Source organism: Petaurus breviceps, unplaced genomic scaffold (genome assembly GCF_028583685.1).
Source record: "Petaurus breviceps papuanus isolate PSGF00001 unplaced genomic scaffold, PetGlider_PUasm1.0 90823, whole genome shotgun sequence".
Classification (NCBI taxonomy): domain Eukaryota; kingdom Metazoa; phylum Chordata; class Mammalia; order Diprotodontia; family Petauridae; genus Petaurus; species Petaurus breviceps.
The window spans coordinates 692,382-718,168 of record NW_027187352.1 but is presented as its reverse complement, the minus strand read 5'-3'; the positions used below and the strand labels follow the sequence as shown (position 1 = coordinate 718,168).

At 43.9% G+C, this 25,787-nt stretch overlaps 1 protein-coding gene across 5 annotated transcripts in view; it reads right to left on the bottom strand.

Moving 5' to 3' along the window:
* LOC138148236 (myelin-oligodendrocyte glycoprotein-like) overlaps nucleotides 1-23,656 on the bottom strand; it is a 111,010-nt gene extending 87,354 nt beyond the window's left edge. For 3 of the 5 annotated variants that reach the window (XM_069070788.1, XM_069070787.1, XM_069070793.1), the window contains exons 1-2: nucleotides 23,438-23,655; nucleotides 6,551-6,905 (exon numbers count right to left, since the gene is read on the bottom strand). The gene's annotated coding sequence lies outside the window, so the exon portion shown is untranslated. Of the gene's footprint in view, nucleotides 1-6,550; nucleotides 6,906-23,437 lie in introns of all 5 variants that reach the window. The other 2 variants (XM_069070786.1, XM_069070785.1) reach the window with 1 other exon arrangement.
* Nucleotides 23,657-25,787: the final 2,131 nt, after the last annotated feature.

The window sequence follows — 25,787 nt, the reverse complement described above, 5'->3', positions numbered from 1 at the left end:
TGAATTACAGGTCCTGAAACAAAAGCAGAGTTTGGTAAATTAAACTAAAAAGTCTATCTTCCAAGAAGATAAATGAGAAGCCACCTCCCTCCTCCCCTTGACACACATACATTGCTTCAGATCTCTGAGTCCATGGATATGGAACCTTACATAGAATGTTGAGGTTTTTTTGTAGATTGTTTTGTTTTCTCCCCTTTTCTGCCTCTTTTTATTCTTTTCTAATTCTTAGAAGAACTGGCTCTGTAGTAGGAGGACACACAGGGGGGAAATCCAAGTCATGCAAAAGCACAAACATCACTAACAACTTAATTAAAATAGGTCTGTAACACTCCCTTGGGGCCCACTCATCCAGCTCACACCCTCACTCCTAGGATTCTGAGGGTCATCCAGTGGGTAGTTCTCTTACCCAGCACTAGGCCACAAACCTCTATCTATGTCCTTCCAGCTTAACAATCAGCCACCTGACTCAGGGCTTTAATAAGGTATTAACTCCATCTTCACAGCAAGAACCCAGTCCAGATCATTTCCTCCCCCATACCAGGGGCACACTTTCCCACAAATGCCCCTGGTGTCCAAGAGAAGAAAGATTGGGCAGTAGCCCAAGGGGCAATGGGGGTGGGACCCAAGTGTGGGAGACAGACCTGGCCAAGGCCACTCCCAACTGCAGGCCCTTCATGTCCTTCCTCTCAGTGTTTGCTTCATCTCCATGGAGTCAAAAGCTCTTTCAGCTGGGGCATAGACTTAGCTTAGGGATGGCAGAAGCTTCTTCCCTTTGACTCCCTCAGAGTCTCAGCTCAGAAGAGTGAGGGTCAGGTGTGAATAACAGTCGCAAGGCCAGGAGAGCTGGGTCATATACTTCATGGGGAAGAGGCAAGGGTAACAAGACTGGAGTTCAGGAGGAAGAACAAGGCTGGGAATCATCTTCATAGAAATGGTGAATGAATCCATGGGAGTCAAGATCACTAATGAGAGAGCATAGAAGGACAAGAGAAGAGTACTTGGGTACACAGTAAGTCTTGGGGGGCACCTCAATTAGTGAGAGAGACACGGTTGAGGATTCAGGCAAGAAGCCTGAGAAGGAGTAGCCAGACAAAAGAACCAGGAGAGAACAATATCACTAAACCCTAGAGAGTGGAGAGAGAGTCAAGGAGGAGAGGGTGATCCCCAATGTCAATGGCAGCTCTGAGGTCAAGAAGGATAAAAAGTGGGAAAAGGGCAGTAGATTTTAGAATCAGGCAGTCATAGGCACAGACTTCTCAAACAACATTCATAGAGGTTTAGCAGTAGCAGACCTTAAACTATATTTAAGGCAGTAATTTTCAAAACTTTTTGATATTGACTGAAAAATGCAAAGGAAGAGTATTGGAAGAGAGTAGACATACAATTTACAACAGCAAATGAACATAGTAACCTCGGGTTTGAGAAGTGTAAAGGCCTAAGTTTTGGGGAAAGAACTCATAATTTGGTAAAAAAAATTCCTGGGAAAACAGAACAGTCTGGCAGAAACTGAGCATAGACCACTATCATACCATTTGCCAAGTTGAGGTCAAAATTGATACATGACCGAGGCATAAAGAACACTGTAGACAGTAACAGAAGTATTGTTTTAAGAGCAACTTTGAGTGATCAAGCCCTTCTGACTACTATAAATAGCCAAATTAACCACAAAGATCTTGTGAAAAAAGATATTTGCATTCAGAAAAAGAACTGACATACATGTATATGTGTATAAATATATGTGCTTATATACAATTTATACACACACATACAGATTTGTATCTGATGTTCATCATCCTGAAATTTGGTGGGGCAGTGGGTAGGGAGGGGAAAAAAAGAAAACTGCATGAGAACTTTGTTGTATATTTGAATGCATAGCAAGTTGTACATAATGGAGCTGTGATGTCAGATACAACCCTCTCTTTTTTATCCCACATTATTATGGAAATGTTTCTTTTATTTCTTAAGTTTAGAACAAAAGTAATTAATTTTTTAAAATTCACAGAATGAGAGATGCAAATTCTAGACCTTTGAAATATTGGATTTTATACAATTTATCCATTTATCCCTCACTAGAAAGTCCCCATTATGGCCCTGATAAGCACAGAAGGTGAATATGGCAATTCTACCTACTTCTCTAGAAACTTATGAATCAGATTCATGAATATAGTTCCCTTTTTTCCTGTTATAAAATAAGCTCTGTAAACCTGTTTTATGGTTGCTTCTCACTGAGGGATTAGTTGACCTGAATTCACAGTAACTTGTTTGCCTTTCTATTGAACCATTTTCTTTCTGAAGTAATAAGCCCCAGAATTGATTTTTTTTAGATATAAACTCAATGTGTTCATCCTCCACTCTGCTGTTAGAGTGTTCTAGTTCAAGAGTGATCAGGCCAAACACAAGTTCCATAAAATATTGTGACTTCATCACCTCTGGCATCAAATCAAAACCCTCCAGTGGTGAAAGCCCCTCCCTCAGAAGCCAGCCCTGAACCACCTCTCTAGTCTTCTTACACCTTCTTCCCGCATTTATTCTGCCACCCAGTGCCACTGGCTTCCTTGCCCTTCCTCAAACAATGCACCCTCCCTCCTACTGGGAGCATTTTCACTGGCTGCCAGATGTACCTGGAATTCTCCCTCTTCACCTCTCGATTCTCACTCCTTTAGAGGGTCAGTTAAAACCTCCCATTTCGCAAGAAGGCTTTCCTCATCCCTCATAATTCTAGAATCTTCCATCTAAAAATTATCTCTAATTTGTCCTTCATATGTCTTGTTTCGCATAAAGGTTTGTGTGAGCTCCTTGAGAGCAGACTCATGGTAACCTCTGTGCCCATAGTAGGTGTTTAACAAACACTTCTTGAGCTGGCTTGACTTCTACTCTTGTTATCAGTGTCACTGAGCAGAGTAGAGGTGCTTTGAGGGTATGGACTTAATCTCCTCCTTCTGCTCCTCTACACTGAGTAACTGGGCTCAGATCCAAGTCCTTACATGCCCAGTAAATGCATGATAGCTGGTTGATGAATGTGGAATACCAGTCCCCTTCCTATGGGCAACACAGTTGGTTAAGGCTTTTCTAGAAATGCTAGGGTAGGGGCTTCTCTAAGTCCCAAACTGGTGCCTTGGTAGTTGAGGCTGATCATAGTTTAGGCTTCATTTTATTCAATCATCCAACAAATGTTAACCAAAGAATGGAAGTTAACAGCCTGAGTAGATCTATAGAACGTGAGATAAGTTATAGCTACTATGATTACTTGAGTGGGAATGTAATGGAGGTTCCATAGGTCATAGCTAGCAAAGGCATCTTTACCAGAATTAAATATGTGCCAGGGCATAAGATTCCACCCTCAAATACACAAAAAATACTAAGTTTATGCATATACATGGAATAAAAATTACAATTAATGAGTGCTTGAAGAAGGAATTAATTTTTTTAAATGAAGTAATTTAATCCAAAAGAACTGTTGGGTCAAATGACAAATCATAACAAAATTAGAATTTATTCAAAGAAAATGATAGAAATGAGACAATAAACTTTTGGGAGGCTGACAAATCAGTCCTTAGAGGAAAATTTATAAATTAAAAGATAGTGGTTTTTTTTAATAGCTGTGGGGCTAAAAAATTATCCAACCTACATAAAGAGAAACTAAGGCAGAGCTCTGAATCAATGGCACTTTATTAGATGGTCCATGGTCCCCTCTAATTAAGAGGACCTCAGATTATCCTCACAATCTTCACCACTCCCTCTTTTCAGGGCCCTATTTTTATAGGGTTTGATATGTAAACATTCAAGAACAGCTACACCAGATATAGAACAATTTCATTGGTTGACATATAATGCATTAAGTAAAATAAGCAAAACAATATATCAGCAGAATCATGAGTTGAGCAAAGCAAGGACTATCTCCATTGACCAGGTGGTCATAACATGGTCATAAGATGGGCACCTGCTCATGCTGGACAAGAGAGAATGGTCAGGAGGTGCAAAAATAGTTTTGGGGGACTTTCCATGTAATTGGATCACATCTGCCACACTGGGGTTGGTCACCATGACAAGGAGAACAAGGGTGGAGGGCTCCAGCCAGCTTCCCATAATGACTCAAGTGATCTTACCATCTACAACTCACCACTCTAGGGACAAATATACAGAATTTATAATCATGTCAAATTGATTGATACCTATCAGAATAGAGTAGGGGGTCTTCAGTGAATTAACTTCCTCAGAGCCAAACTAATTTGTCACTATCAAAAATAAAAAATAAAATTTATAACAATGAATAGAAAAAATGAATTTAGTAGAACTGAATTTTCTGAACTATATGCCTACAAAATAAATAAATAAATAACAAATAAAATGGATAAATGCTTAGGTTAAAATAGAAAAAAATTTCAATAAATTAATCTCAGAAGATGAAATCAGAGAAATTATAAATTAACATCTAAAGAAAAAATAAGGGAAGTGAATTTTGTCAGGTTCAAAGAAAAAGCAATATAGTATAATTGATAGTGAAGGCCAGGACCATCACTCTTACCTTAATATATACAAAACCTTTGTGGTTTCATGCACAATATTCCCCCTCCTGTTTTCCTTTAGATGAAAATGCTCACTTTTGCTCGTATTTTTCAAGGACAAAAGTATAAAACAAATTATTTGTGCTTAAACACAAATTAACCAAAGAGAGGAAGCTACATAAGGACCAAGTTTGGTTCAGAAGGACAGTTTTTCACCAAGTCTATTTCTATGCCTCCTTGTTGTGCGGTTGTTCTCAAAGACATTTTAGGTCTTACAAGTTCCACCATGTTTGAAAGGTTTTTAGTTCAAACTAGAGACAGACTGGGATGGTTGCCCAAGGACCAGACTAACTGCAGAGAACATTATCACCAGCGGTTTGACCACTGAGGGAGGAATTCTTTGGCCAAGGCAATGCAAAAAACCCAGGCAGATGCAAAATACTCCCCCTCCCTGTGGAGCCCCTTGCACAGCCTCTGCAAAGTGGCAGAAAAAGAAGCAAAGAGTTCTACACGTTCAACAGTTTTGGATCACCTATAAAATTTAACTGTCAAGGTAATCCTCTGGTCCAATGACCAACATCAGGATATACTACTGGAGAAATTGAATCTTGTAAATCTTGATATTGTCACTGTAAATAAAACTAGAAGAAAGAAACAAGTTGAAGGTAAAAGAGAAAAAAGATAATAGGTTCCCATTGAAAAAGCAACTAAAGAACCAGAAAAGTAGATTTTACTTTATTGTGGACCCAAAGGCACCAAGAAATATAATTTCATGAGTTTTGACTTTTTTGACTTCTGGTTTCATGTTTTGATCCTTTTTGTCTCTAAAAAAGGATTCTAGGGTCTGGAGGTGGTTGGAGCAGAAGTTCAGACAAGTCCTCTTTTTACTCAGCCATCTTGGCTCCACCCCCCCACCCCCCAAGATGTATATTATATACAGAGTGTGGGAGAATCTAGGGGTGGTCTAGAGGAGGAATTTTGGGAGGGTCTTGAGGAGGAGTCTAAGGAGGATCTTGAGGGGGCTGAGGTCAGACTCCAATAATGAGATTAAGGTTGGGAAATAGCTGAAGGCTACCTGGAGATGACAGACTATGGGCTGGGCTAGTTTAAGGGTAACAGATTTGGGTATAGATATTTTGACAGGATCAAGGGTGGGAAGCAGGTGGACAATGGAGACCAAATGGCTAGTAAGAGTAAGAGATTTGGGCCTAGCTAGAATGAAAGGCTTATGGCCTCAGGCAAATGCCTCATCAAGTGGGAAGATTCAATCAGAGATCAAGGAGTTTCCCAGAGCCTGTACCCCATCACTCTGACTCCTAGTTCAGGTCTCTTCCCACCACCTCACAGCTGTGTCCTTATAGACTTGTCCAAGGGGTTATACATAGGTAATGACAGAGACGGGACTGGGTCTTCTGATTCCAGAGGATGTTACTCTCATCCAAAGTCCATTCTGGATTTGGTTCTCACATCTTCATTGAGAAACTCTCCGTGGCTCTTGGCTGAGCAGCCTGGACTCCATCAGCCCTGGGTTCAGCCCTACACTACATTGTCACACTGGTCCATGGCCCTCTCCTGGACCTTGGTTTGACCTCCTATAAAAGGAAGGGGCTGGGGGCAGCAGAATGATACAGGAGAGAAAAAACAACACCAGACTTGGAAAATCAGAAGATCTGGTTTCAGATTTAGACCCCTGAGGGCCCTTCTAGAGATGACATTTTCCAAGGACAAAACAGTCTCTGTCAACAACTTACCCCTCTTTTAATAACCTTCCCTCCCCCATCCTCCCAGGATCCCAGTGCCTCACTGTGGTGGTCATCAGCAACATGGACAATAGAGTAGAGGGAGGGGCCATGCCATTGGACAGTGCTGGGGCCAGATTGTGTAGGACTCTAAAACCATAGGGAGTCATGGAAGTTTCTTGATCAGTTGAAGTGATGGGATGGAAGATCTTACTGCTCATTAATAGGCCTCACATGGAGCCCATTAAGGGAAGCTAGCTTAGGGGAGTCTTACTTGTAGAAACCCATGAACCCTGCAGGACCTACCTGCCACCTGTAGTTCAATGCCAGCTTCCGTCACAATTGTCAGGAGACTGGACACGGCAAATGTATGGACCAGAGTCAGAGACCTGGACCTGCCAGATCCTCAGGGTCATCTTCCCCTCAGCCATGTCCTATTTCAGCAGCTCCAGCATCCCCTGGAACTCAGCACCCTGGGATTCTTCCAGCTTCTCCCCGATGGGGTACCTGTGCAGCAGGGTCTGGTTTCTTAACCAGTTCACAGTCATGTTCCAAGCATCCAGCTTATGGGAGACTTCACAGGAGAGTGTGACATCTTCCCCCTGCTCAGCCTGAATGAGCCGAGGAGGGCCAATCACTGAGAATCCTCCTTTGTGGTGTTCTAGGGAAAGAGCAGAAGAAAATCAGAAGATAATGTAGACCCAGGATTAAGAGTATTAGTTTGTGTGGTTGGGGGCCCTGCAGATGCAGGTCTGACTTCTGGATCAGCTGCTGCTGCCGCTCTGCTGTGGGCCCACTTTTGGGCAAATCCCTTTCCTTCCTGTGATCCTGTTGGAGATGACATTCTCTCTCCTGACTGCTTCCTATGATCAGAAAGGAGGGAAACTTTTTGGATGCTTGAGGGTGAGGGGTGCGGACAGGAAGGCAACAGATGCCATCAATGGCCTTGAGGGAGGCACTGCATTAGCCTCTGCTCTGCCGCTGTCCATGGGTCCCTTAGAAGTGCAGAGGGAGCCCAAGCTCCTGGACTGGGGTTTGCCTGTCCCTTAGGTGATTACTGGCTGTGCAGCTGAATTAGAAGGAGGGTGGGCCACAGAGCCAGGAGAGGGGAGTAGTGCAGCTCACTGAGGAGACGTGGAGTCTGATCACCTGGAGAAATGACTAGGTCTGTCTGGTGTCCTCATCTGGATCTCCTCTGGCTAGCATTGCCAAGGGTCTGATCCACTCATTCTTGCCAAGGTGTTATGACAGAAGATGGCTGAATATACAAGTTCCTGCCAGGAGTATCTAGACCTTAACAGGAGACTCCCAGACTGTAATGAACAGAGAATCTGTGAGAGCTGAGAGACTTGGCTTCTGGTCCCTCCTGTATGACTGCACAATGTTCTCCCCTCACCCAATTCTGAGAATCCTCTTGGTCATTTTCCACCCTGATACTGTGTGTCCATCATCTCCCCCCATCCCTAAACACTCTCCTAACCTTTCCTCATCTGGCCCTGAGCACTGTAACTGAACCAGCACTAACCACTGCCCCTGGGGAAAGTGTGTCAATGGACTGCCCCACTGTTCCACTCCCCAAACTCCCCAAAGTACAGCTCCCTTCCCTGGACCCCACTCCTCTCTTCCTGTGGTCTCTGCTGTTGGAATGGAAGCTCCCTGAGGGCAGGGCCTACCTCCCTTTTGTGTTTGTGCATTAAGTGCTGGAATGTAGTATGTGCTTAATATAAGGTTTTCTTGTATTTCCAGCTGTTCAATCAGCTAATTAGATGCTTCCTTGCTACTTGTTTATTCATTCATTCTCTAGTCTTCAGGGAGATAAAAGCAGGGAGATTGAAACAGTGTTCTCTAAGGTTCACACCAGTTTTAATTCTGTGGATGATTTGACAATCGCTAAACTCTCAGCCATAGTGTACATCTATCCTTTCTCTTTTTTTTCTGCTTGATAGTAATTTAATTTTTCCAATAACATATAAAAATAGTTTTCAACATTCACTTTGATAAAATATTGAGTTCCAAAATATTTCCCCTTCCTACTTTCCCTCACCCCTCCCCAAGATGTGAGGCAATGTGACATGGGCTCTCCATGTGCAACCAATTTAAACATATTTCCACATTAGTCATGTTGTGAAAGAAGAACCAGAACAAAAGGGAAAAACCATGAGAAAGAAAAAAAAAGAGAAAATAGCAAGCTTTGATCTGCATTCAGACTCCATAGTTCCTTTGCTAGATGTGAATAGCATTTTGCATCATGAGTCTTCTGGAATTGTCTTAGATCACTGCATTGCCGAGAAGAGCTAAGTCTACCAATGTGGGTTATCATATAATGTTGTTACTGTGTACGATGTTCTCCTGGTTGGGGCTCACTTCACTCAGTATCAGTTCATGCAAGTCTTTTTAAGATTTTCTGAAATCTGCCTGCTCATTGTTTCTTATAGAACAGTAGTTTTCTATTCCATTCATATGCCACAACTTGTTTAGCCATTCCCCAATTGATGGGCATCTGCTCTCTATTTCCAATTTTTTGCCACACACACAGAGGTGCTATAAATATTTTTGTACTTCTGGGTCCTTTTCCTGTTTTTATGATCTCTTTGGGATACTGAGCTAGTACTGGCAGAGCTTGATCAAGCATATGCACAGTTCTTTAGCCCTTTGGGTAGAGTTCCAAATTGCTCTCCAGAATGGTTGGATCAGTTCACAATTCCACTGACAGTGCAATAAGTTCTGAGGTTGTACCACACTTGTTTAATGAACCTAATATATTATGTATATTATTTAACAAAATTAGAGTCTCATTAGTAATAATTAGGTTAATCTTTAGGAGGGGTGTGTAACCCTTGCTTATTTAACCTAGCTTTAGCTTCTGTACGGCAGCTTCCTCTCTCTGGGCATAATTTCAGTGACTGGACGGCCCACTTCTCATGAGATTCTAATAAAACTTTCTACCTTCACTTTGAGTTCTCCCAGTAGTCAGTTTGGGTTAGGGCCTTCGCACCCCATACATCTCTATCCTGATGATCCTCAAGTTTACTCTTACAGACTAACCTTTGTCCTGACCTCCAAGTTGGCCTCTCCAACCACCTTTTGAACCCTTGGAACCAGATGTCCATGGACACCTTAAACTCAGCTGGCCCAGACCAAACTCATTATTCACACCTCCTCACCCCCATCCTCCTTGCTTCCTAACTCCCCCATTACTGCTGAGAGCCCCTCCCCCCATCCTCTCAGGCTCCCAGACTGACACCCCAAATATCCTCCTCAGCACCTTCTTCTCTCTTACCCTACAATATCCCAAACTGTTTCCAGGCCTACGATTTAACCTTCCATCCCCTCTCTTGCCTATTAGCCCTATCTCTTCTGGCACTGCCTCCATCCTGGCACAGGCCTTTTACCCCTCAGGCCTAGACTGTGGCTCAGGCCTGCTGCTTGGTCTGGCTGTCACCAGTGTCTCTGCCTCCAGGCCAAACCTTTACTGTCTAAGGGATTTTCCTAAAGACAAGTCTGATCCTGGCCCCCCCTCCCCTCACTAAATCCCAGGGACCCCCTATCACCTCCAGGATGAAATAGGAAATTCTCTGCTCTGGGCCCAAAGCCCTTCATAACCTGTCTCCCCAACTTCCCAGTCTTACACCTTAAACCTCTCACATGCTCTGATCTAGTGACACTGGCCTCCTTGTGGCTCCTCCCACAAGACCCTCCCTCCCTTTGTCCTGGCTGTCCCCAGGCCTGGAATGCCCTCCCTCTTCATCTCAGCCTCCTGGCTTCCCTTACTTCTTCAGGTTCCCACTGAAATTCTACCTTCTCTAGGAAGCCTTTCCCAATCCCTCTGCATTCTAATGCCTGTCTTTGGTGGTTATTTCCTATGTGTCTTCTCTGTGGCTTGTTTGTTTATAGATGTTTCCACGTTGTCTCCCCCAGTTAAGATTTTGAGCTTGGGGAGGGTAGAGGACTGTCTTCTACCTTTCCCTGTATCTTTAACACTCAGCACAGTGTCTAGCATACAGAAGGTGTATAATAAATGCTTATTCACTGACTGAGCAACATTCTGTAGAAAATAGATATTTTTCTAGTTGTGGCTATGCTGAAGTGTCAGTAGATGGTAAGATGAGAGGGCCACAATGGGAGGGCCCAGAGTGACCTTCCATGAGCTGGTGTGGCCAGGAAGCATGGAAATAAGGAACACCAAATGCAGAAATAGGTTCAGGTTTCCCCTTCATTTTCCAGTTCACAGCAAACCTGAAATAACCAGGCAGGTCCTGAGGACAAGTCAAGGAGGCTGGCAGTGAAGAGCAGGGTGACAGTCTGGGCCTGGTTCCTTCTGCCACTTCAGAAAGAAATCAATGATGAGGAGGAGGAGTATACTGATAAATGTTTAACAACTGACTCTCCACAGGAAAATATACCCGAAAGACACACCTTTAAGTTACATGTGCATTATTCCTATCAATCTGTTAAGTCTAGACAATCAAAACAATAAATCAAGCCCTGATCTGCAGCATTTGCCCCTTTCTGAGGTGTCAGTGTTCACACTGAACATTTTGTCCAGCTGCACTTTGGGGAGCTGATAGGAGAGCTGCAGCACAGCCCTGGGCTGATGCCTCAGAGGGGTCATCACACACTAAGGGACACAGAAGCCTTGGGCCCATTTGTGCTCATTCAGTCTTCTCTCCCCCTCCTCATACAGCTCTCACAGCTCAGTATGCTGGGTTGAAAAATACTTTCCAGGTCCCCCAGAGGTCCAGGCTGCTCATGCCCCTGAGCGCTGCTGTGCCTAAAGGTCACCCCCATGGTCATCAGGGACCTTGGATGTAGGAAGGAATGCCTCCCTCCACCCACCCCCCACCTGGGGGAGGAGATTGTTTTGTAACAAGATTCCTAACAAACTATTGCAGTAAATGCCTTTTTAAAAGCTAATATCATTTAACTTGTTACTTCATAATGAGGAGCATATTTGATGGGGTTTGTTGAGCTTCACTGCTATAAACCCCAACCCCTCAGGGTTACCCCTAGAACCCACAGGGGAGCAAAAGTCAGCTGCCCCCAGAGACCCAGAAAAGGTGATATAGTAGATAGCGTGGGCCATGTGTGGGTTAAAACACCTACCCAAAATCTTAATAAAAAACTCAGAGCTTCTCGATGTAGGAACAAAAAGGGTTTATTCAATTCTTTTTTTTTTTCCAATTTATGTATTTATTTTCAGTTTTCAGCATGCATTTCTACAAGATTTTGAGTTAGAAATTTTTTGCCTCTTCTTTCTCCTACCCCCCATCCCAAAATACTGAGCCTACTGAATACCCCTTCCCCTAATCTGTTCTCTCTTATATCCTCCCCCATCCCCCCCTAAATTTCTAGTAGGGCAAATGGATTTCTATACCCCAGTGCCTGAATATCTTATTTCTCAGTTGTATGTAAAAAAAACAAACAAACAAAAAAACCAAACACAATTATTTTTTAATATTTGTTTTTAAAACTTTGAGTTCCACATTTTTTTTCCCCTTCTTCCTTCTTCACCCACCCCCAAGGGGAAGATAAGCAATTCAATATAGGTTGTACATGTGTAGTTACATAAAACATTTCCATTGTAGTTATATTGTGAAAGACTAACTATAATTTCCTCTATCCTATGTCGCCCCCACTTACTCTCTTTTCTCCTTTGACCCTGTCCCTTTTCAAAAGTGTTCGCCTCTAACTACCCTCTCCCCCAATCTGCCCTCCCTTCTATCCTCCCCCCCTCATCCCCTTTCCCCCTATTTTCCTGTAGGGGAAGAAACCCAATTGAGTGTGTATGTTATTCCCTCCTTAAGCCAAATTCAATGGGAGTGAGTTTGACCCATTCCCTTTCACCTTCCTGCTCTTCCCCTCCATTGTAACAGTTTTCTCTTGCCTCTTTTATATGGGATAATTTATCCTAGTCTCTCTCTCCCTTTCTCCTTCTCCTCATATACTCCTCTCTCACCTCTTAATTTTATATTTTTTTAGTTATCCCTTCATATTCATCCTGTGCCCTCTATATATGCGTGGATGCACACATTCACACATACATTTATACACACATACACCCTCCTATACATACATACATGTGCATGTATACATATATATTCCCTTTGACTATCTGCATAGTGAGAAAAGTCTTACGAGTTACGATTGTCATTTTTCCACGTAGGAACTTTAATAAGTTCCTTATGATTTCTGTTTCCTTTTTACCTTCTCGTGCTTCTCTTGCTTTCTTGTATTTGAAAGTCAAATTTTCTGTTCAGTTCAGGTTTTTCATTAAGAATGCATGAAAATCAGGGGGTGGCTAGGTGGCGAAGTAAATAGAGTACTGGCCCTGGAGTCAGGAGAACCTGAGTTCAAATCTTGCCTCAGACACTTAACACACAAAAAACTAGCCATGTGACCTTGAGCAAGTCACTTAACCCCAATTGCCCTGCTTTCCCCCTTCCAAAAGGAAAAAAAAAAATCTAAAGAAAAAAAATGCATGAAAATCCTCTATTTTATTGAATGACCATAATTTTTCCTAAAGCATTATACTCGGTTTTGATGGATAGGTGATTCTTGTTTTTAATTCTAGCTCTTTTGACCTCTGGAATATCATATTCCAAGCCCTTAGATCCCTTAATGTAGAAGCTGCTAGATCTTGTGTTATCCTGATTGTGTTTCCACAGTACTCAAATTGTTTCTTCCTGACTGATTGCAGTATTTTCTCCTTGATCTGGGAACTCTGGAATTTGGCTATAATATTCCTAGGAGTTTTCTTACTGGGAACTTTTTCAGGAGGTGATTGGTGAATTCTTTCAGTTTCTATTTTGCCCTCTGGTTCTTGAACATCAGGGCAATTTTGCTTGATAATTTCTTGAAAGATGGTGTCTAGGCTCTTTTTTTGACCATGGCTTTCAGGTAGCTCAATAATTTTTAAATTATCTCTCCTGGATATATTTTCCATGTCAGTAGTTTTTTTTTTCCAGTGAGATATTTCACATTGCTTTCTATTTTTTCATTTGTTTGGATTTGTTTCATACCGTGTTTCCCCGATAATAAGACCTATCCCGAAAATAAGCCCTCCCCTTACTGTGTAAGATTCCTCTAAAATAAGCCCTCCCCTGAAAATAAGCCCTCTGGTGTTTTTCTGTCCAAAAAAAAATAATGACAGTGTCTTATTATCGGGGAAACATGGTAGTATCTTGATTTCTCATAAAGTCATTAGCTTCTATTTGCTCCAATCTAATTTTAAAGGAATTATTCTCTTCAGTGAGTTTTTGAAATTCCTTTACCATTTGGGCAATTTGGCTTTTTAAGGCATTCTTCTCCTTATTGGCTTTTTGGGTCTCTTTTGCCCTTTGAGTTAGTCTGTTTTTTAAGGTGTTATTTTCTTCAGTCAGGTTGTTGACTCTCTTTTCATGATTTTCTTGCATCATTCTCATTTCTCTTCTCAATTTTTCCTCCACTTCTCTTACTTGATTTTCAAAATCCTTCTTAAGGTCCTCCATGGCCTGCTATCAATTCATATTTTTCTTGGAGGCTTTTGATGCAGGAGTTCTGACTTCACTGTCTTTCTCCCACTCCATGCCTGGATCCCTTTTGTTCTCAAAAAAGGATTCTATCATGTGTTTGTGCTTCCATTGGTTGCTCATATTGGCAGCCAATTACTTGACTTTTGAGCTCTTTGCCAAGGTAGAACTCTGCTTCCAGAGTGGAGAGAGCCGTGTCCCAAATCACTGGGGTTTTTGCAGCTGCTGGAGCTATTAGGAGGGAGCCCCCTCTACAGTCCCCACAAGCTCTGGCACACTGGCCACACACCCCAGGACCACCATCCAAGATAGCGATTCAGATCCAAGCAGGTCAAAGCAAGAGCTATCACCCTCTGAATGGCCGCTTGGTCCCCCTATGATCTGCAGGCCAGGAGCTCTGGAGGCAGCCACATGGCAGCAGCTGCAGCTACCTGCACCTTTTCCACTTCTCACCCCTTGGGCAGTGGCTGGACTGTGCTCTTCTGACCCCCTCTTTCAAGAGAGCTCCCGACTGACATTTTACTTTCGTGTTTATAGGTTGAGAAGTCTAGAAACCACCACAGCTACTGGTGATTCACTCTCCTGAAGTTTGCTCCACTGCCACTGGCTGAGGCCACCCTGGGGCCAGAACCATGCTGCTCATGGGGGACTGCACTCTGCTCCCAGACTGGTACAATAGACCCTTCCTACCAGCCTGCCAGGCTGCCTTAAGCAGGAGATTCGTTTCTCTTTGTCACTTTGTGGGTTCTGTTGCCCTAAAGTTTGCTTAGGGTCATATTTTCACAGGTATTGGAGGTGGTTGGAGCCAGGGCCAAGCAAGAGTCCTGTTTCTACTCTGCCATCTTGGCTCCGCCCCTGGATTTATTCAATTCTTGCAAGAAAGGGGCATCACCTCCACCAGGATGGACCAGTGGAGGGAGGCTGGTTGCAGAAAGCAAAAAGGTGGTTAGATAGCCTAACACAAACAACCCCTCCCACTGACCATACCCTCATTGGTCGAGAGCTAGCCTTACAATCAAGCTCAGGAATCTGCCCAGACAGAAAAAACAGGGAAACGATTTTTAACCAATGAAGACTGGCAAAAACATTGGACACCTTATTTGGCAGTGGGTGAAAGCAGGGGAGGGGTAAGTTTGCAAAAGTGAAACAGGCCCAGCTTGAGTTTAGAGCACTGCCTACATTTTATGAGAGTGCTTTCACCTACTTCACTCATGGTCCTATGAGAACAAGCAGATATGATGATCCCACAGATTCAGTATATTACATGCAGATGGGCCTACATCCTGTGTTCCCATGCTTTCTCCTGGAACACCTCTGAGTCAACAGCTTGTTTTCACAGAAAAACTGAATTCAGAGCCCAGCCTTAAATTCTATGAGGGGTCTTCACCATACCCCACACAACCATATAGTCAGGAAGAACTGAGTGAAAATCCTGCCTCTGACACCTGATAACTGTGTGATGTGGGACAAGTCACTTCTCTTTGCCTCGGTTTCCTCATCTGTAAAATAAAGGGGGCTTTCAGGTCCTTTCCAGCTCTATGTCTATGATCCCATCATTCTCCAAACTTATGACCCAAACATGGGTCCAGGGAAGAGTTGGAAGAGAGAGCCCAGAGAGGCTATTTACATGAATGAGTTTGTTCCTTTGGAAAAGACCTGCCATCAGCCCTACTTTCCTTTCACCCCTTGGAAGCTGTGTGTCCTAGGACAATTCCTTGCCCTCTCTGAGCCTGATCCTTCATCTCTCAGGTTGTGGGAATAATCTGTGCGCCTCCCTCTCAGGAAGCCTGGCTGTGAAGGGACTTGGTCAGCTGTCAAGTGTTAGAGACAATCAGGGGCTACTGGTTTGCTCCCTGCCCATGCAGGTCCGCATATGGCCAGCAGGGGAGACCTAGCAAAGCCTCTAAAATTAGGATTCAGTTGAAATTCAGAGAAAAATAACCCAGAACAGGCCTTGAAGGCAAGGCATAGCAGAGCAAACACCCAGATAGGCAGACTTTGCTCCCTTTTCCTATTAGGATCTTAGAACCTCAGAAGGTCCCCTGGAAGGGATCAGGGGTCACCTAGTACAACTCCTGCCAGAAGAATGAAATCCCCTAGCATCCTGCCTCCCCTTGAAGACCAGCAGGGATGGGGAGGTCACTACCTCCAAAGTTACCACATTGCCCCTTGGGGCAGCTCTATCTGCTAAGAAGCTTTGGCCTACAGGAGCCTAATCTTCCCTGCACACTGAGCCCCCACTGTCTTCTGGGTCTGTGCCCTGGGGTCAAACAGATCAATAAGGCATCCCTACCACAAGTCTCTCCCACTCTAGTCCATCCTCCATTCAGCCACCAAGGGGATTTTCCTAAAGCACTGGCCTGACCATGTCACTCCCCCTGCACACACAAGAACCTTCAATGGCTCCCCATCACTCCAGGATCAAATACAAAATGCTGTTTCCCTTCTAAGCCCTTGGCAATAAGCCCCCTACTTCCCTTTTCAGTCTCTTACCTCAAAGCTCCCCAGGTTTTCCAGCAGTGACACTGGCCCCTGAGCTATTCCTCCAATAACAACAGGCACCTCTCTGGGTGGGGTCTCTCCTCTGGCCCCAAGCCTGGAATGTTCTCTCTCCTCCTCCCTCCTCTTGTCTCCTCCTGGCTTCTCTGGTTTCTCCAACTCCAAACTAAAATCCATCTCCTATAGGAAGACTCTTCTGATCCCTCTGAATTCTGGAGCTTTCCCTCTGGCCATTATTTCCTACTCACTGCAGGCAGGATGTTTGTGCATGTTTGTTTGTTTGTTTGTCTCCCCAACTGGACTGGGAGCTTCCTGAGGACAGGGACTGGCATTTGCCTTTCCTGGTATCCCCAGAGCTCAGTGCAGTCTGGAATCTGTTGTTGCTGTTCAGTTGTTTCATTAACGTCTGATTCTTGGAGACAACATTTGGGGATTTCTTGGCATAGCTTTGTAAGAAATGCTGGCAGTTTGGTTTTGTTAACCTGCAAGCTTGGTTAAAGGAGACAAACAAACTAGCGATTTACAGTTCTTTCATTTTATTCCTTTAAAACTAGCAAACTTGTACATACAAGGAGTTAGAAGATGAGTTCTAACTGCCTGAGCAAAAGAATGAGAAAGCTTAAATACATTTTAGAGTCATTCCAATTCAGGGTGGCTGTTTCACGCAAATTTATGATCTACATAAATATTTAATAATTGTATGTGATAATCATTAAATATCACATTTTGGCCAAAGTTTGAATTAATCAAACAGACTGCTAGGCTTCATTTTGCAAAAAAGGCTCTCTTTCTATGTCAGCCACTCAGAGACCAGATAAGGCTGAGAACAGGATTTAACACAGGCATCCAGAGATCATAAATTTCAAACAGACCCAGCTTTGTCTCACTCTCAGAGAACCCTCCTCCTTAGGTCAACCAGAAGAGACCTAATTTATGGTCCTTAAGGACAAGACCCTCAACTCATAGCATTAACTTGCCTAATGGGACTTTTTCTTATCTTAAGATTTTTCTGGGCATTATACCATGTTATGGAATGGTAAATGGTATGATTTGTGGTAAATGGTAAAGAAAACAGATATTCTGTATCATAATTTCAATTGACACTTTGTCATCTCTCTTGTTTTCTGTATTTATCATTTATCCAATTAAGAAAAGTACTTTCTCACACAAAGATCAAACCATTATGGGGATCATAAATCTGTGTGACTCAGCCACCCTTTATTGGGATGGTCCTAAAATGTACCTGCATTCCATGTGCAAATAGTAAAGCTAGCCTTAAGGGAATAATGAATAAATGTCGTAAATTTATATCACCATTTGTTTATCTCCTTAAACCAAACCTCTGAAATAGGTCGACAGTTATGGTGCTTTGACATCAGATTGGAACTGCTGAATAGCTGAACAGCACCTCACTTCATCAAAGTTAATGATTTGGGCACCTCAAGATTAAATCTTCCTGGAACTTGACCTTGATGAAGTTTGTAAGTTCTTCTATTCCCAGATTCCAACAAAACTTCCCACTAGTTCGGTTGAAGTACGAAATTCCCTTAAAGCTAACCCTGGGATCTCCTTGTATTAACTAGGTCTCCTCTGTAGATAAAGCTAGCCCTGGAATCTCTCTGTAGTAACTAGATCCCCTCTGGAGAGCAAAATTTAGATTCTGGGATCTCTATTGACTAGATCCCCTCTGGAGATCAATCTCAGAAATTTAGATCACACATATTGCCAGTGCTGGTGTAGGGATCACCCCAAATTATGTTGGCTTCAGCATTAACCCTTCCTTTCCCAGTACCTGCTAACCACCCCCCCCTTCCCTTAAAAATGTCTTGCAGACAATAGCTGAGCTTACCTCCCATTTTGCCAAAATGCTAGCAACAGAGGCTGAGGAGGACTTTAAAGCAAAAGGGGAGATTCAAACACCTCCCATTCCAAGCCCACACCCCACTCCTGATGTGGCTAAGGGCTACAAGGCTGGTATTTGCCACTATTGGAAAAAAAAAAAAAACCTAGACATTGGAAGGCAGAATGTAGGATATGGTTTAGGGTTCTAGAATATCGGAAAAACAAGGGGCACCAAGACTCCCCCTCCCTCCCCCAACTACCCCATAAGCATATTTCCAGTTAGTATAGATACTTCCAAATCTTTCCATCCAGAGCCTTATTAAGCACTTGATTTATAGCATACAATTCACTTGTTTGAGCAGACCATTGCTTTGGTAAGGCCCCTGATTCCACCACTTGCCAAGCTTCCCCATCTATTCTGGTATAATCATTCCTTCTTTTTCCCTCCATCATTCTGGAGGACCCATCCACAAACAACTTTTTTCCTGTATTAAAAGGAATGTCTCTCAAATGTGATCTCACTTTGGTTTGGAAGTTTACCAAATTCAAACAATCATGTTCTATATTGTCTTGATCCATCCCCCTTCTGCAGGAACGTTGCAGGACTGATGTTACCGTCAGTGGTCAGGACTAGAACGTCTCTTTCCAGTAATATAGCTTCATATTTTAGGATTCTCAAATCCGTCAACCATCTCCTAGTTTTGATTTAGTATTGTCCTGACTTGGTGAGGAGTGCTCACCATCAGTGTTCCCAAAACGTTAGTTTCCTACTTTTTTCTACCAGTAATGTCATGGCTGCCACACCTTGAACACACTCTGGCCATCCTTGGGGCACTGGATCCAGCAACTTTGACAGGAAAACTACTGACTGTCTTTGTCCCACCCATGATTGGGTCAATAACCCTAACACCACCCCTTTACTCACAGTGACAAACAATGAAATGGCTTATCCAAAGCAGGGAGGGCCAGGACAGGAGCAGTTTCAGCCTGGACACTTCCTCCTTTTCCTGCTCCTTCCAGACTAGGACCTCAGGCTCTTCTGCCAATAGCTTCTTGTATAGATCCCTGGTCATTTGGGCATAGGAATCAATCCACAATCTGCAATATCCAGTCAGCCCCAGGAACTTTCTCAATTCTTTTTTAGTCTGGGGTATGGGTAGATCCATAATACCTCGAATTCATTCAGGGTTAATTTTTCTCACTCCATCACTGATCAGATGCCCCACATATTTTACTTCCCTCTCCACAAACTGTACTTTCTTTGGGGAAACCCTTAAACCTTGGGAGCCCAAAAAATTTAGTAGGTCAATTATAACCCCTGAGACCTCCCACCTTTCTCTTCCAGACACCAGCAGGTCATCCATGTACTGCACTAATTTGACCCCCAGAGGTGGTGGGAATGATTCCAGAACCCTTTCTAGAACCTGTCCAAACAGGTTAGGCACCTCAGTTAATCCCTGGGGCAGCACTGTCCATCTGTATTGTTGTTTTCTCCCTGTCTCAAGATCTTCTCTGGGGAATGCAAAAAGATGTCTGCTATCTGGGTCCAAAGGACATTCCCAGAAAGCATCTTTCAGATCTATCACACTGAACCATTTGTGCTCTGAGGGAATTTGACTTAAGGGTGTATAGGGGTTTGGTACCACAGGGTGTCAACCCAATACCAGTTGATTAACCTTTCTCAGATCTTGTACCAGTTTGTAGGTACCACTGGACTTCCTTACTGGTAAGATTGTAGAGTTAAAACGGGGACATACATGTTTCTAAAAAAGCCTGTCCTTAAGTAGGTGTTTAAATACCAGTTGAAATCCTTTCCTTCCCTCCATTGAGATAGGGTACTGTAATGGGAATGTAAATTTTAAAGATCTTCCCTGCCCCTAGGCTAAAGTGCACCTGGAGCCTGGGGTGGGAGGCTTGTTTTTCAGTAGATACTTCTTGATTGGCCAGTGAGTCAATAAGGTTGTTACATTCTCTGAGCCAGGAGAAGATTATATAAGCCCTGATGTGTAGCTTTGTTTTGGGGCTCACTTTGAGAAGTGTTCTGTAATTTGATCATTTGAAATTATGGGAAGCCGTTGTTGAGACTCCCTGCTTTGAAAAACCCAGATGTTGATTTGGTATGGATGTAATGGTTGGACAGTTTGGAAATCTGTCCACTTGATCTGTTTCTGTCTTGATAATTCTGTCTGTATATTCTGAAGTTCGGGGTGCTGACTTTTTTCCCCTGAAACTAGGTAAATGATACATATCTGACTGATTAAAGTAAGCTTGTTAACCCATTTTGAGTTTCTTCCCTTTATAAAAGCAGATCTAAGAACCTGTGTTGGCGGCAACCCTGGGGACTCTGGGGTGCTTGCCCACACATCCTGTTTTCTTCAGAGGTTAGCATGTACTTGTAAACATTCAATTGCTCGTCCTCCACTTTAACTCCCAACCTAAATTTGATCATTAAATCCCTTCTCAAGATGTTTAGAAGTCACTACTTCTAATTACTACAGAAAGAAGTAATTACTGTCTGAATACAGCTATTTTTTCACTTCTTTCCTTTCTTTTTTCCTTCCTTCCTTCACTCTTTCCTTCTGGTTCCTGCTTCAGGTATATACAGGCGCTTTCTTTGCCTGTTTTGTTTTCCAGTTCCACCCATGCCTCCTCAAAGATTGGGACCCCAAAATTTTCTCCCTTAACTTCAGAGATCTTTAATGTATCTTCACTTAATTTCATCCCTTTTGGCAAGAATGCCAAGAAGGATCTCTCTGCCCCCATGTCCATGAGAAAGGCTATCTCCTTTCTGGAGTCCCCAACCTTTAGATTTGCAAGGGGTTCCTGGTTGGGCCTAACAAGGAAGAACCCCAGAAATCCCTATTCCTCCTCTTTCTTACCATATGCCCTTAGGGACAACCACTCATTCCTCTCTCTTGCCTACAGAGCACTTCCTTCTAAAGTGTCCCCATTTTCCACAATAAAAGTATTCTTCCTTCTCACTCTATCTCCTTCTAAATTCTTCCCTGGCTTTCTCTTTCCTTCCCCTGCCTTCTCTATAGTTGGGCTCTTCCACTTTCACTACCTCCCTACCCGCCTACACCATTAGTTTAGCTTTGTACTTCTGCTTGTCACCCTCCCTTCTCACATAAACCTTAGTTGCCTCCTCCAAAACAGCCTTTCTAGGGTTCTGTTTTCCATCTGTCTATCTTCTGAATCTTCCTATTTATACTGACCAGGCATTATTGACAAAATGTGCTTTCAACATAGTTTCTATAGTGGAATCATTCATGTCTAAACCTGAATACTTCCTCATGTTTTCCCTCAGCCTTTCCAAAACTTTGATGTGGACTCATCCTTCTTCCGTAGGGCATCAAAAGCCTTTTTCAGATTCTGTGACTTTGAAACTGCATTCCTAATGCCATTATTATTAATTCCCTCAAGTCCAACGTGTAAATTCTCTGAGCTTCATTCTTGTGATCCCATGGAGGATCTCAATTCAGGTATTTTTGGTCTGCAGGGATCACTCCAGGGGCCAGAGGATGTCTCCTCTCCCACTCCCCCATTGCTGCCCTCCTTATAATCCCTTGCTCTTCCTGAGAGAATAATACATTTAGAATCCACATTAGTTCATTCCAGGTATAAATGTTGGGCCCGAAGAACTTATCTAATTGTTGCGACAGCTCCCCAGGGTCTTCCATTAAAGATTTCATTTTATCCTTAAAAACCACTGTGTGATCTGACCTGACCAGAGGAGGGAAGGGCAAAATTCTCCAAATCCCTCTAGCACTGTTCTAATTCTTTCTGTAACCTGGTGAAAGGTCCCCCACAGTCCTCAATCTCCTCAGTTCTCTCAGGCTTTGATTCTGAGGTTTTAGGAGATGTCTGAGGTGGTGGTGATGATGAGGAGAGCTGTGGGGCATTAGGGAGAGGGGGACGATAGAGAGGGGGAAGAGCTAATAAGGGATCTCACCTCTTATCCCTCCCTTCTCCATCTCCCTCCCTTCCAGTCTTGCTAAGCAGAATCCTAGCTTCACCTAGAGTGATCTTTCCCACCCAGCAGGCCTCATACTCAGCCTTCTCCCCACTGGGAGCTGTCTATCATTAACATATAAATTAAGCAGTCTACACACCTAATCTTCACCCCTCTGGAACTTAGACCAAAACACAGAAGACCCCAGTATAGGATCCCTTGGCCACTTATAACAGTATTTAATAATTTTCTTTTTATGCTTTCTCCGGGTCCTAGACTCTCTCTTCCAGGACCTTAATGATGGGGTACCTGGGGTCTAAATCAATTTCTAAAACCAATTTGTAAAAGCAGTTTGTACAATTGTCACAGCAATTTGTATTGTAAAATTGTAATCTGTAAAATCCCTTTCCCAGCCTCAAACTCTGCTCCTTCCCCCTATCAGCATTCCGACTAGGCAACACCTCTGTGACTCCTTTGTTCTTACTTAATCTCTTCAGGTCTCCTCCGGTCTGGCCCAAATACTCCTTTGTCCTTGCCTCCCGTCTTCACTGGTCTGGCCCAAATCTCATCTAAACTATCTATCCACTAAAGTCACAAGTTCCTCTCCGTCAGCTCTAACCTTTATCTATGCATTGAGGCCCCTCCCGTCAGGTCAGCCCTGACAATGGCAGCCCTACCCTTTAGAAGTAAAAGCATGTACCCCTCTCACTCGCAGGTCCCCTAAAGGACCCTTGCCCGATTCTCACAGAAGCGTAACAATAAACTTCTGCAACTCTCACTCCAATTAAGCCTGAGACCTTGAATTCTTTCCAGAGGCTATTGCAGGTTTTCCGGTCTTAGATAAGATCAGAATTTCTGCTGAACCTAGAGAGAGCCATCCCTCATCACTTAACAGTCTTCCCAGTGGGCTATCCAGGGGAATTCCAGGCAGGGAATCTTCCTTCTCCACCTTAGGCACTCCCTTGAATTCCTCCCACCTATTTCCTAGACCACTGCCCAACCACCTCAGGGTAAACACTCCAGCAATCTACAGAGAGGAGGACCTCCAAAGTCCCTGAAACCACAGCTCCAGGGGCCCCCAACCAGGCTTTCCACTAACCTCCTCTTGCCCTTATACCCTTCTTATTATTTTTCTTTTCCCTTTTTTCCCCCTTATAATGTTAAGCACAACTCCACCATTCCCTCCCCAACTTATCAGTGAGCAGGAACTTTAGCCTGGGTAAAATCCCCGCCGGATATTTCTCCATTTTTCCCCGTCCCCTCCCCCACCGGATCTTCCCCATCTCCGCCCAGAGTTTAGGGCAAACCCAAAAATACACAATCAAATCACTGATTGTAGTGTAACCTGACTCACTTTTAAAACGGTCACGTGGCCCATGCCAACTCACTGACCTGGGTATGTAATCAGGCAGTCCCGCGACAATAAAATCCACTTTCTTTTTGTCTAGCTCCTTTCGGTTCCACAATTCCTATTTTTTTCTGTTACTTCCCGGAATGGAATGACTTCTGGCCCGTCCCCTTTCTGGGATTCTGCAGTTTCTGGCAGCTCTAGCCAGGCCCTGTAGGGACTGCCCAGCCCCAACACCACGTGTCCAGGAAGCCCAGTTATGCTACACCCCCCCCCCCCCCCCCAAATGATTTCATGCCCTATCCTGTCACTGGAGCTTGTGGTTCCTGGCAGCCAGCCAAGCTTGCCGAAGAAATGAAATGATTCCCGCCACACCCCAGGAGAGAGGTCCTTCCCTGCCTCCCACAATCCAGCAACGTTTCCCCCGTCTTTCCAGATAAGAATCACGCGACCACCAGATGGTTCAAACCCCCCCCCCCCCCATATCGGTTCAGGTTCAATCACTGCTCTGCTATACCCTTAAAATGGCCTAGGCCTACATTGTCTGTCATCTTCAGGTAGTCCAGTTATTTCCCACCCTTAATCTCATTACTGGAGTCTGACCTCATTTGACTCTTCCTCAAGACCCTCCCCAAACTCCTCCTCCAGACCACCCCTAGATCCCTCACACAATCTTTCTGTATATAAGATGCATCTAGCCTCCATGAGGTGTGGAGGATTCAATCTAGTGCAGACTCACTCTGTCAGATTATTCTGGCCTGCTTCTCAATACAAGCTTCACATATACTTAGGCTCCTTTAGAGTCTACCCATTAAGGCAAATCTGTAACAAACTTTACTTTACTTTGGCTAAGAGAAGACGAGTCAAATTCATTTGGCAGGACCTGGTATGTTGATATTTTGGGGTCTCGAGCACCCCTAATCTAAACCTTAAACCTCAACACCTTCTTTATTTTCCTTCCATGGAGGGAGTGATATGGCACAGAGGACAGAGTGCTGGTCCTGGAGTTAGGAAGGAAGGAATTCAAACTGACCTTACTAGCTCTGTGATTCTGGACAAATCATTAAACTTCTCTTTGCCTCAGTTTCCACAACTGTAAATTAGGAATAATAATATTTAGCTCCCAGGGTGGTTTGAGGCTTAAATGAGAAAACTTTACAGGCACAAGATCACAGTGCCTGATACATACTAGGGACTTAATAAATGCTTGTTCCCTTCCTTCCTTACCTCCTTCCTTTTCTTCACTCCTTTTCTTTTTTTCCCTTCCTTTCTTTCTTCTTCCATTCTTCCCTCCTGCCATTCCTGCTTCTTTCCCTTCTTCCTAATTCTGTCTCCAGGGTGGTTGTGAGGCCAAAGCTATGGAGTTTTGAAAGCACTAAAGAAATGGGAGCTCCTGAGAAAAACAGAGCTCTCCTCTCTGAGCCATCCTCACTGGCCATAGTCTCCTGTCCTTCCATTGTGTTCTTGCACTACTCCCCTGAAACCTGCTCTTCCTACTCAGTGATCCACAGTCCTACCCCCACCCCATTCCTCTCTCTCTCCTCCAGGATACGCCTCCCTCCCTCTGCCATCTTGTCCTTATTGTTAAAGAGGTCAGCCATGCAGTGTCCTCCAACCTGGCATTCCTTGCCCCTTGCCCTACTGCTGCTCCTGTCCTGCAGGCCTCAGCCCTGGGTCACCTGCTGTGGGGATTTTCCAAATTGTCCAATCTGCAAGAAAATCCACTCAGGCAGAGCTATGAGTCAGTGGAACTATTAAAGGGTCCATGGTTCCCTCTAATGAAGTGACCTCAGATCTTCCTCCTGTTGTGAGATGCCCCCCTCTCTCCAGGGCCTTGGTTTTATATTGTTGGATACCCAGACAATGCAGGTGAGGCAGCTCAAAAATACAGAATCTCCATGGTTGTTAGACCTTGCCCATAATCCTTTAGGAGGGTCTACACAAAATACAGAAACCCATTAGTTCACACATTGGCTAATGAGCAGACCTTAAGAGCCCTATCTTGACCTCCCCAGAGATGCTAGCAAGGCAATGAGCAGGCCCCTGGGCTGGGTTAGTAAAGAGATGTTAAAACATTCCCATGGACAGATGGGCCAGTAGAAAGGTGGGCCACAGGCAGGGAACCAGGGTCAGTCATTGGCCAAGGGCTCATGGTCACCCCCCAAAGTTGGGCAATAGGTGGATGAAAAGCAATGGTAGGGTAACAATAGTGGGGGAGGGGAGAGGCTTTCCATGACTTGGAGTCACCTAAACCACTCTGGGATGTGCCCCCCTCCAGCAAGGCTGGAGGTACTCTAGTTAACTGAGAATGGAAACTTACAGCTTCCTCAAATCCCCAGGGGGCAGAGATGAGGGCTGGTTTTCACAAAAGCAGGACAGAGCCTATATATCTGG